This window comes from Scyliorhinus torazame, chromosome 11, assembly GCF_047496885.1.
Source record: "Scyliorhinus torazame isolate Kashiwa2021f chromosome 11, sScyTor2.1, whole genome shotgun sequence".
Taxonomy (NCBI): Eukaryota; Metazoa; Chordata; class Chondrichthyes; order Carcharhiniformes; family Scyliorhinidae; genus Scyliorhinus; species Scyliorhinus torazame.
In genome coordinates, this window is record NC_092717.1 from 180,975,569 (window position 1) to 180,988,103 (window position 12,535).

General features: G+C 50.5%; 1 non-coding gene across 1 annotated transcript; it reads left to right on the top strand.

Annotated features, from left to right (window-relative positions):
• Positions 1-10,580: 10,580 nt before the first annotated feature.
• trnay-gua (transfer RNA tyrosine (anticodon GUA)) lies at positions 10,581-10,668 on the top strand. The gene is given in 2 exon segments: positions 10,581-10,617; positions 10,633-10,668. It is a non-coding gene; the product is annotated as a tRNA-Tyr (tRNA).
• Positions 10,669-12,535: the final 1,867 nt, after the last annotated feature.

Consider the following 12,535-nt stretch of genomic DNA (forward strand, 5'->3'; position numbering starts at 1 on the left):
AACAAAATTTTCAACGATACAAACAAACCCCTCACCCCCCCGCCCCCCCCCCCCCCCCCCCCCGTTACAAAAAAAAAAAAGAAAGCTCGCATAGCAAGACATGAACATGGCAAGTGAATAAGATACAGAGCTTTGTACATTAGATTCCTCCCGTACATGTCAGTTTTCCGGATCATTCATGTGTTTTCTTGCTCAAATGCCCCCCAGAAAAAAAAACCTTCCCCCTCCCTCCCTCCTCCCCACCCCCCACGAACGATGTCCCCCCCTCCCCCCCCCCTCGGTTGCTGTTGCTGCTGTCCGACCTTCATCTAACGCTCCACGAGATAGTCTAGGAACGGTTGCCACCGCCTGTAGAAACCCTGCGCAGACCCTCTCGAGGCAAACTTTATCCTCTCCAACTTGATAAACCCTGCCATATCATTTATCCAGGCTTCCACGCTGGGGGGCTTCGCCTCTTTCCACATTAACAAGATCCTTCGCCGGGCTACTAGGGACGCAAAGGCCAGGATACCGGCCTCTTTCACCTCCTGCACTCCCGGCTCGTCCACTGCTCCAAACAGTGCTAGCCCCCAGCTTGGCTTGACCCGGACTTTCACCACCTTAGATACTGTTCCCGCAACTCCCCTCCAGAAACCCTCCAGTGCCGGGCATGACCAAAACATATGGACATGGTTCGCCAAACTTCCTGAGCACCTCCCACATCTGTCCTCCACCCCAAAGAACCTACTCAGCCTCGTCCCCATCATATGCGCTCTGTGAACCACCTTAAATTGTATCCTGGCACACGAGGAAGAGGAATTAACCCTACTTAGGGCATCAGTCCATAGCCCCTCCTCAATCTCCTCCCCCAACTCCTCTTCCCATTTACCCTTCAGCTCCTCTACCAAAGCCTCCCCCTCTTCTTTCATCTCCTGGTATATCGCCGACACCTTTCCCTCTCCGACCCATACGCCCGAAATCACCCTGTCTTGAATCCCCTGTGCCGGGAGCAGCGGGAATTCCCTCACCTGCCGCCTCACAAACGCCCTCACCTGAAGGCATTTCCCGGGGGTCGTCCAAATTTCTCCTCCAGCGCACCTAAGCTCGCAAACGTCCCATCGATGAACAGGCCCCCCATTCTTCTAATCCCTGCCCGATGCCAGCTCTAAAACTCCCCCATCCATCCTTCCTGGGACAAACCGATGGTTATCTCTGATCGGGGACCACACCGAGGCTCCCATCGCACCCCTGTGTCGTCTCCACTGCCCCCAGATCTTTAGCGTCGCCGCCACCACCGGGCTCGTGGTGTACCTTGTCGGCGAGAGCGGCAGCGGTGCCGTCACCAGCCCCCCCAGGCTCGTTGCTTTGCAGGACGCCATCTCCAACCTCTTCCACGCCGCCCCCTCTGCCTCCATCACCCACTTACGGATCATTGCCACGTTGGCTGCCCAGTGGTAGCCACCCAAATTCGGCAACGCCAACCCTCCTCTATCTCTGCTACGCTCCAGGAACCCTCCTTACCCTCGGGGTCTTGCTCGCCCACACAAATCCCATAATGCTCCTGCTTACCCTCTAAAGAAGGCCTTGGTAATCACAATTGGGAGGCATTGGAATACAAAAAGAAACCTCGGGAGGACCACCATTTTAATCGACTGTACCCTGCCCGCCAGCGAGAGTGGCAACATGTCCCACCTTTTAAAATCCTCCTCCATCTGTTCCACCAGCCGCGTCAAATTAAGTTTGTGCCGTGCCCCCCAGCTCCTAGCTACCTGAATCCCCAAGTATCGAAAGCTCCTTTCCGCCCTCCTCAACGGTAGGTCGTCTATCCCTCTTCCCTGATCCCCTGGATGCACCACAAAGCTCAATTTTTTCCCACATTGAGCTTATAGCCCAAGAAGTCTCCAAATTCCCTTAGGATCTGCATGACCTCAACCATCCCCTCCACTGGATCCGCCACACACAGCAACAGGTCGTCTGCGTACAGCGACACTCGATGTTCCTCTCCCCCTCGAACCACCCCCTTCCATTTCCCCGACTCACTTAATGCCATGGCCAAAGGTTCAATTGCTAATGCAAACAGCAGAGGGGACAGGGGGCACCCCTGCCTCGTCCCTCGATACAGCCGGAAATACTCCGACCTCCGCCGGTTCGTGACCACACTCGCCACCGGGGCTCTATACAGGAGCTTAACCCAACTAATAAACATTCCCCCAAACCCAAACCTCCTCAACACTTCCCAGAGATACTCCCACTCTACTCGGTTAAAGGCCTTCTCCGCGTCCATGGCTGCCACTATCTCCGCCTCTCCCTCCGCCGATGGCATCATTATCACATTTAGGAGCCTTCGCACATTAGTATTTAGCTGCCTACCCTTTACGAACCCCGTCTGGTCCTCGTGAATCACCCCCGAGACACAGTCCTCAATCCTCGTAGCCAACATCTTTGCCAGCAACTTAGCATCTACGTTGAGGAGCGAGACCGGTCTAGACGACCCACATTGCAATGGGTCCTTGTCCCGCTTCAAGATCAAAGAGATCGTCGCCTCCATCATTGTCGGGGGCAGGGTCCCCCCCTCCCTTGCTTCATTAAAGGTCCTTACCAGCAACGGGGCTAACAGGTCTACATACTTCCTATAAAACTCCACCGGGAACCCATCCGGCCCCGGGGCCTTCCCTGCCTGCATGCTCCCCAGTCCTTTAACCAGCTCCTCCACCCCTATTGGCGCCCCCAAACCAGCCACCTCCTGCTCCTCCACCCTCGGGAAACTCAGTTGGTCCAAGAATCGTCGCATCCCCTCTTTTCCGCCTGGGGGCTGGGACCTATACAGCTCCTCGTAAAAGGCCTTGAATGCCTCATTCACTTTCACCGCACTCCGCACCGTAGTTCCCCTGCCATCCTTGAGTCCACCTATTTCCCTCGCTGCCATCCTCTTACGGAGCTGATATGCCAGCATCCGACCCGCCTTCTCCCCATATTCATGTATCGCCCCCTGTGCCTTCCTCCACTGTGCCTCTGCCTTCCCTGTGGTCAACAGGTCGAACTCCGTCTGGAGACTACGTCTCTCCCTGAGTAGTCCCTCATCAGGAGCCTCTGCATATCTCCTGTCCACCCTTAAAATCTCCCCCACTAACCTCTCCCTTTCCCTGCCCTCTCTCTTCACCCTCTGAGCCCTGATGGAGATTAACTCTCCCCAGACCACCGCCTTCAGCGCCTCCCATACTACTCCCACCTGCACCTCCCCGTTGTCGTTGGCCTCCAGATACCTTTCGATGCACCCCCGCACCCTCCCACACACTTCCTCGTCTGCCAGCAGTCCCACATCCAACCGCCACAACGGGCGTTGGTCCCTCTCCTCCCCCAGCTCTAGCTCCACCCAATGCGGGGCATGATCTGAAATGGCTATGGCCGAATACTCCGTTCCCTCCACTTTCGGGATCAATGCCCTGCCCAGAACAATAAAATCTATCCGGGAGTAGGCCTTATGTACGTGGGATAAAAAAGAAAATTCTCTGGCCAAAGGCCTGGCAAATCTCCACGGATCTACTCCCCCCATCTGATCCATAAACCCCCTAAGCACCTAGGCCGCAGCCGGCCTCTTCCCTGTCCTAGATCTGGAACGATCTATGCTGGGTCCAGCACCGTGTTAAAATCCCCACCCATTATCAAGCGCCCTACCTCCAATTCTGGAATACGCCCCAACATCCGTTTCATGAATCCAGCATCGTCCCAGTTCGGGGCATATACATTCACCAGTACCAGCTCCGTCCCTGCAACCTACCGCTCACCATCACATATCGGCCTCCATTGTCCGCAACTATGTTCTTGGCCTCAAACGACACCCGCTTCCCCACCAGTATTGTCACCCTTCTATTCTTCGCATCCAGCCCCGAATGGAACACCTGTCCCACCCATCCCTTCCTTAACCTGACCTGATCTGCCACCTTCAGGTGTGTCTCCTGAAGCATGACCACGTCTGCCTTCAGTCCTTTTACGTGCGCGAACACTCGGGCCCTCTTAAACGGCCCATTTAGTCCTCTCACATTCCACATGATCAGCCGGATTGGGTGGCTACCCCCCACCCCCCCCCCCCCACCCCCACCCCCACCCCCACCCCCCCCTGCCGACTAGCCATCTCCTATCTTAGGCCAGTCCCGTGCTCGCGCCTCCCGCACCCTCCAGTCCCCCAGACTCTTTCATTTTCAGTTCCCCCTCGGACAGTGCAGCAGCAACCCTAATGTACCCCCCTCTCCCCCCCTTCCCTCCCCCCTCCCCGCTAGATCCGCATCTAGCACTTTTGCTCCCCCCATATTACTTCCGTGAGTCAGCTGACTTCTGCTGACCCCAGCATCCCCCGCCTTCCCGTTGATCTCCCCGTGTGGGAGTCTCTCTTCCCCCTTACCTTCCTCCATCCCCCCCCCCCCCTTTAGCGCGGGAAAAAGCCCGCGCTTTCCGGAGCGAGCCCCGCCCCCTGTGGCGCAGCTCCTGTTGCGGCCATTATCCCAGTTCCCTCATCCCCGAGTCTCGCCTCCCTCCAGCACCGATGCCCACATTCCCCATCATCTCGTCTACAGAAAAGAAAAAAGGAATTTTAACCAGAACTCTACCCACATCCCTATCCATCATCCCACCCATGAAGTATTCTTTACCCATATTTACAACCCCGTATACAACCAACATCTCCCCCTACAACCACATCCCCTCAGTTCGAGTCCAATTTTTCAGTTTGAATAAAGGTCCAAGCCTCTTCTGGCGTTTCAAAATAATGGTGTCGGTCCTGATAAGTGACCCACAGTCGTGCAGGCTGCAGCATGCCGAACCGGACTCTTTTTTTGTGCAGCACCGCCTTGGCCCGGTTGAAGCCAGCTCTCCTTCTTGCCACCTCCGAACTCCAATCCTGGTAAACTCGGATCACCGCATTCTCCCATCTACTGCTCCGCACCTTCTTGGCCCATCTCAGAACACTTTCTTTGTCTGCAAAGTGATGGAACCTTGCCACTATCGCCCTTGGCGGCTCATCAGCCTTGGGTCTCCTCGCCAGGACCTGGTGAGCCCCTTCCAGCTCCAGGGGGCTCGGCGAGGCCTCCACAACCATCAGCGAATGGAGCATCGTGCTCACGTACGCCCCGACATCAGCTCCCTCCACTCCTTCGGGGAGACCCAGAATCCGGAGATTCTTCCTCCTCGACCTGTTCTCCAGGACCTTGTTTCTCTCGGCCCACCTCCTGTGCACCGCCTCGTGCGCCTCCATTTTTACCGCCAGACCCAGGATCTCGTCCTCGTTCTCATTCATTTTATCTCTCACCTCGCGAAACTCCACCGCCTGGGCCTTCTGGGTCTCCTTCAGCCCCTCGAACGCCAACAGCATTGGCGCCAGCACCTCCTTTTTAAGCTCCTCCACACAGCACTTCAGGAACTCCTGCTGGTCCGGCCCCCATGCTGCTCGATCTCCGCCCTCCGCCATCTTGCTTTTCCCCCCTCGTTTTTGCCGCAGCTCCAGAGCCTCTTTTCCCGCTGCTCCACCGCTAATCTCGGCCATACAACATAAGGGGGGACCTTACTTCACCTTCCCACACGGGATTAAATCAAAGAAATTCCGTTGGGGCTCCTCTGGAGAGCCCAAAAGTCCGTTATTGCGGGAGCTGCCGAAATGTACGGCTTAGCTCCGCAACGCCGCAACCGGAAGTTTTACTGAAACATGGTTAAAGGATGGTCACGACTGGGAGTTAAATATTCGAGGGTAGCAAACTATTCGGAAGGACAGAGTGGATGGTAAGGGAGGTTGTGCAGCTCTGTTATTTAAGGATGACATCCAGGCAACAGTAAGGGATGACATCGGTGCTATGGAGGATAAGGTTGAATCCATTTGGGTGGAAATCAGGAATAGTAAGGCGAAAAAGTCACTGAAAGGAGTAGTCTATAGTAACATTATGGTGGGGCAGGCAATAAACAAAGAAATAACTGATGCATGTCGAAATGGTACAGCAGTTATCATGGGGGATTTTAATCTACATGTCGATTGGTTTAACCAGGTCGGTCAAGGCAGCCTTGAGGAGGAGTTTATAGAATGTATCCGCGATAGTTTCCTTGAACAGTATGTAAGGGAACCTACGAGGGAACAAGCGGTCCTAGATCTGGTCCTGTGTAATGAGACAGGATTGATTCAGGATCTCATCGTTCGGGATCCTCTCGGAAGGAGCGATCACAATATGGTGGAATTTAAAATACAGATAGAGGGTGAAAAGGTATAATCAGCAAAGACTTTATGGTGAAACAGTTGAGGACCAGTGGAGAACCTTCCAAGTGATTTTTCACAGTGCTCAGCAAAGGTTTAGACCAACAAAAAGGAAGGATGGTAAAACGAGGGAAAATCGACCGTGGATATCTAAGGAAATAAGGGAGAGTATCAAATTGAAGGAAAAACATACAAAGTAGCAAAGATTAGTGGGAGACTAAAGGACTGGGAAATCTTTAGGGGGCAACAGAAAGCTACTAAAAAAGCTATAAAGAAGAGTAAGATAGATTATGAGAGTAAACTTGCTCAGAATATAAAAACAGATAGTAAAAGTTTCTACAAATATATAAAACAATAAAGAGTGGCTAAGGTAAATATTGGTCCTTTAGAGGATGAGAAGGGAGATTTAATAATGGGAGATGAGGAAATGGCTGAGGAACTGAACAGGTTTTTTGGGTCGGTCTTCACAGTGAAAGACACAAATAACATGCCAGTGACTGATGGAAATGAGGCTATGACAGGTGAGGACCTTGAGAGGATTGTTATCACCAAGGAGGTAGTGATGGGCAAGCTAATGGGGCTAAAGGTAGACAAGTCTCCTGGACCTGATGGAATGCATCCCAGAGTGCTAAAAGAGATGGCTAGGGAAATTGCAAATGCACTCGTGATAATTTACCAAAATTCACTCGACTCTGGGATGGTCCCGGCGGATTGGAAATTAGCAAACGTGACACCACTGTTTAAAAAAGGAGGTAGGCAGAAAGCGGGTAATTATAGGCCAGTGAGCTTAACTTCGGTAGTGGGGAAGATGCTGGAATCTATCATCAAGGAAGAAATAGCGAGGCATCTGGATGGAAATTGTCCCATTGGGCAGACGCAGCATGGGTTCATAAAGGGCAGGTTGTGCCTAACTAATTTAGTGGAATTTTTTGAAGACATTAACAGTGCGGTAGATAATGGGGAGCCAATGGATGTGGTATATCTGGATTTCCAGAAAGCCTTAGACAAGGTGCCACAAAAAAGGTTGCTGCATAAGATAAAGATGCATGGCATTAAGGGTAAGGTAGTAGCATGGATAGAGGATTGGTTAATTAATAGAAAGCAAAGAGTGGGGATTAATGGGCGTTTCTCTGGTTGGCAATCAGTAGCTAGTGGTGTCCCTCAGGGATCAGTGTTGGGCCCACAACTGTTCACAATTTACATAGATGATTTGGAGTTGGGGACCAAGGGCAATGTGTCCAAGTTTGCAGATGACACTAAGATAAGTGGTAAAGCAAAAAGTGCAGAGGATACTGGAAGTCTGCAGAGGGATTTGGATAGGCTAAGTGAATGGGCTAGGGTCTGGCAGATGGAATACAATGTTGACAAATGTGAGGTTATCCATTTTGGTAGGAATAACAGCAAAAGGGATTATTATTTAAATGATAAAATATTAAAACATGCTGCTGTGCAGAGAGACTTGGGTGTGCTAGTGCATGAGTCACAAAAAGTTTGTTTACAGGTGCAACAGGTGATTAAGAAGGCAAATGGAATGTTGTCCTTCATTGCTAGAGGGATGGAGTTTAAGACTAGGGAGGTTATGCTGCAATTGTATAAGGTGTTAATGAGGCCACACCAGGAGTATTGTGTTCAGTTTTGGTCTTCTTACTTGAGAAAGGACGTACTGGCACTAGAGGGTGTGCAGAGGAGATTCACGAGGTTAATCCCAGAGCTGAAGGGGTTGGATTACGAGGAGAGGTTGAGTAGACTGGGACTGCACTCGTTGGAATTTAGAAGGATGAGGGGGGATCTTATAGAAACATATCTGATTATGAAGGGAATAGATAGGATAGATGCGGGCAGGTTGTTTCCACTGCCGGCTGAAAGCAGAACTAGGGGGCATAGCATCAAAATGAGGGGAAGTAGATTTAGGACTGAGTTTAGGAGGAACTTCTTCACCCAAAGGGTTGTGAATCTGTGGAATTCCTTGCCCAGTGAAGCAGTAGAGACTCCTTCATTGAATGTTTTTAAGATAAAGGCAGATAGTTTTTTGAAGAATAAAGGGATTAAGGGTTATGGTGTTCGGGCCGGAAAGTGGAGCTGAGTCCACAAAAGATCAGCCATGATCTCATTGAATGGTGGAGCAGGCTCGAGGGGCCAGATGGCCTACTCCTGCTCCTAGTTCTTGTATTCTTATGTTCTTATTATCTGCTGATCTCCGAGCCACTTGGAGACAGGGTGCAGCGTATCCGGTGAAGCAAGTCGTTGGGCGTTGGGCCATGACGCAGGGGATGACTTCAACTTCTAGGCCCTGCGCTTTTATTTTGCGAGGCAGTCCATTAATCTATTCCTATTACCAGGCATTTGATAAAGTTCCCCATGGTAGGCTTCTGCACAAAGTAAGGAGGCATGGGATAGTGGGAAATTTGGCCAGTTGGATAACGAACTGGCTAACCGATAGAAGTCAGAGAGTGGTGGTGGATGGCAAATATTCAGCCTGGATCCCAGTTACCAGTGGCGTACCGCAGGGATCAGTTCTGGGTCCTCTGCTGTTTGTGATTTTCATTAATGACTTGGATGAGGGAGTTGAAGGGTGGGTCAGTAAATTTGCAGACGATACGAAGATTGGTGGAGTTGTGGATAGTAAGGAGGGCTGTTGTCAGCTGCAAAGAGACATAGATAGGATGCAGAGCTGGGCTGAGAAGTGGCAGATGGAGTTTAACCCTGAAAAGTGTGAGGTTGTCCATTTTGGAAGGACAAATATGAATGCGGAATACAGGGTTAACGGTAGAGTTCTTGGCATTGTGGAGGAGCAGAGAGACCTTGGGGTCTATGTTCATACATCTTTGAAAGTTGCCACTCAAGTGGATAGAGCTGTGAAGAAGGCCTATGGTGTGCTCGCGTTCATTAACAGAGGGATTGAATTTAAGAGCCGTGAGGTGATGATGCAGCTGTACAAAACTTTGGTAAGGCCACATTTGGAGTACTGTGTACAGTTCTGGTCGCCTCATTTTAGGAAGGATGTGGAAGCTCTGGAAAAGGTGCAAAGAAGATTTACCAGGATGTTGCCTGGAATGGAGAGTAGGTCTTACGAGGAAAGGTTGAGGGTGCTAGGCCTTTTCTCATTAGAGCGGAGAAGGATGAGGGGCGACTTGATAGAGGTTTATAAGATGATCAGGGGAATAGATAGAGTAGACAGTCAGAGACTTTTTCCCCAGGTGGAACACACCATTACAAGGGGACATAAATTTAAGGTGAAAGGTGGAAGATATAGGAGGGATATCAGAGGTAGGTTCTTTACCCAGAGAGTAGTGGGGGCATGGAATGCACTGCCTGTGGAAGTAGTTGAGTCAGAAACATTAGTGACCTTCAAGCAGCTGTTGGATAGGTACATGGATTACGGGAAAATTATATAGTGTAGATTTATTTGTTCTTAAGGGCAGCACGGTAGCATTGTGGATAGCACAATTGCTTCACAGATCCATGGTCCCAGGTTCGATTTCGGCTTGGGTCATTGTCTGTGTGGAGTCTGCACGTCCTCCCCGTGTCTGCGTGGGTTTCCTCCGGGTGCTCCGGTTTCCTCCCACAGTCCAAAGATGTGCGGGTTAGGTGAATTGGCCAATGATAAATTGCCCTTAATGTCCAAATTGCCCTTGGTGTTGGGTGGAGGTGTTGGGTTTGGGTGGGGTGCTCTTTCCGGGGGCTGGTGCAGACTCGGGGGGCCGGGTGGCCTCCTTCTGCACTGTGGATTCAATGATAATCTATGATTAATCTAGGACAAAGGTTCGGCACAACATCGTGGGCCGAAGGGCCTGTTCTGTGCTGTATTTTCTATGTTCTATGTTCAGTCAAGCTCAGCTCACCTTTCGGCCAGGTCACACAGCTCCAAGTTTATAATGTGCTGTTGCACACAAATTGGAGGGAGATTAAAATTTACAGACAGTTGGAACTATGAAGATTATTTAATTTTAGCAAGCGTCAAAGATGCACTGCCGAGGCGAGTAAAGAAATTAAATGTGTGCATGATCTGCCCCTATCTCTGAGGTTGAATGAATGTCTTTCAAATAGAAAGCCAGTCACTCAGCTCACTGACATCTGAGGGCATCTGCTGAATGGCCTTCCAGACAAAGTCAGCAAATAGGTGCATTTGCAAGGTTCGCTAAGGCAGAATTGAGTGTTTGTCTGAAATTGCAATGCAAGGAGGAGGGAAAGCTTTGATCTGCAGATTGTATCGTGAAACCTTGAATTGAAAGTAGCACAGGCTCCTGCTATGGAGTTCTGCTAATGACTCAAAGTCTCACATAGCTGCAACATGCAGAGTTAGATGAAGCGTCTAACCGCTAATGGCAGGTGGGAAATAACCAGAAAAGAAAGACTGCATGTGGCCTCTCCTTCGATAGCTCAGCTTGTAGAGCGGAGGACTGTAGATCATTAAAACTGACATCCTTAGGTCGCTGGTTCAATTCCGGCTCGAAGGAAGCCACTCTTCTCTTTTTCAACAAAAACCATTCCAAGCGCAACTGAAATGAAAAATGAAAATCTCTTATTGTCACAAGTAGGCTTTGTGGTGGTATGTATTAGGGGTAATACAGTACACCAGGTGTCGACAGGCTATTGGTGGAGGGATGCCAGGTCCTGATCGGATCTGCCACCTACTGGACTCCACCCAGAAATGCCGATATAAGAACCCAGTTTTCCCTCCATTTCCCTCAGCAGCTGCATTCTGTAACCACGCTGCTGAGGATAAAGTTCTGCTTAATAAAGCCTTCAATTGACATTACCTCAACCTGCCTCGCGTCATATTGAGGGTGCTACAGGCTTCAAATGAAGTTACTGTGAAAACCCCCTAGTCACCACATTCCGGCGCCTGTTCGGGGAGGCTGTTACGGGAATCAAACCGTGCTGCTGGCCTGCGTTGGGCTGCTTTAAAAGCCAGCGATTTAGCCCTGCCCTAAACAGCCCCAACTAAACACATGACGCTCATTCAAACTTTTCCCTTTACATTACTCCTTCGCATATTCATCTACAGGCGCAGCAGCCCTTCTTTTCATTTTTCAAAACACCTAGTAGCTGGCTCTTTGCATTCTCTTCGGCACCTGCTGGCCAACAGGGCATTCCTTTGACTACCATGCATCCAAACTCTCAGAACACAATTCAAAATACAAGTAGTCTTCTGTCAGTCGGACACACCTCCTCATTGCCCCTGCACAGTCATCCCAGCAGCAACTTTCAGCTCGTGTCTAATTCAATCCATATCATTGCACTCTTGTCTGCTTCTGTCATCATCCTATTTGAAATCCCTTCAGATGAAGCTCACCCGTTGCTTTGAGTACTTGCTGATGGAGAAAAGTATCTACAGTATTTGAGCAGCAGGCTGACAGTGTTGGGTACTCTGATACACAGACGAACCAACACGGTTGCGAATGGTACAACGCAGTTTTATTTCTATCAACTATTTACATAGTAAACTCTGGTACTCAGCACATGGTGAATGTCTGAGTGGCTGGCAATTAGGTCTGTGCCCTGAGCCGTCTCCTGCTCGAGTGCCCAGGAAGTGTCGTGTTCCCTGTTTTGTACTCTGTATGCTCTTGTCTGTGATTGGCTGTCGTGTTGTGTGTGTTAATTGGTCCGTTGATCTGTCCATCATTATGTATGTATGTATGTATGTGCTGTGATGTTCACCTGAATATCATGACATCCCCCCCTTTTTACAAGATTATGTGCCTACGTGGTTATAAATAGAGATGTGTACTGAGTGTAGCTAAATGTGTGTGTGTAATATTTACAGCATGTACATGGGGCTTAACTATATACAAGGGCGATGTCGGGTGTGACATAATAACGAGGTTGTACCATAAACAAAGAACCGGGAAATGTTGAACGATAAAACAAATTCCTGTAACGATAAGAACATAAACATATTAACACAGTGGTGGCATGAGTTCAATATATAAACAGTCTCATAAGTCCAGTCTAGTAGGTGGGCGATGAATTCGGGTCGACCGCTTCAAGGGTGGGTCTGGATCCACCGGCTGAGGAATGGGCCTGGCCACGGGCGAATACGGAAGGGGCATGGTGGGAGGCAGCTCCACGAAGTCGATATCAGGAACAACAGGAGGGCGCGGTGCCGGTGCAAGTTCCCGTAGCGAGCGTGGAAGTAGGCGAAGAGCCCGACAATTGCGCCTACGAATGGATCCATCAGGCATGCGAACCAGGAACGAGCGGGGAGCCGCGCGTCGGAGAACTTCGGCAGGTGCTGGCCAGCCACCTTCTGGTAGGTGGATGTGGACGTCGTCTCCAGGCACCAGGACGGGAAGATCAGTTGCTCGTGTGTCATATGCCCTC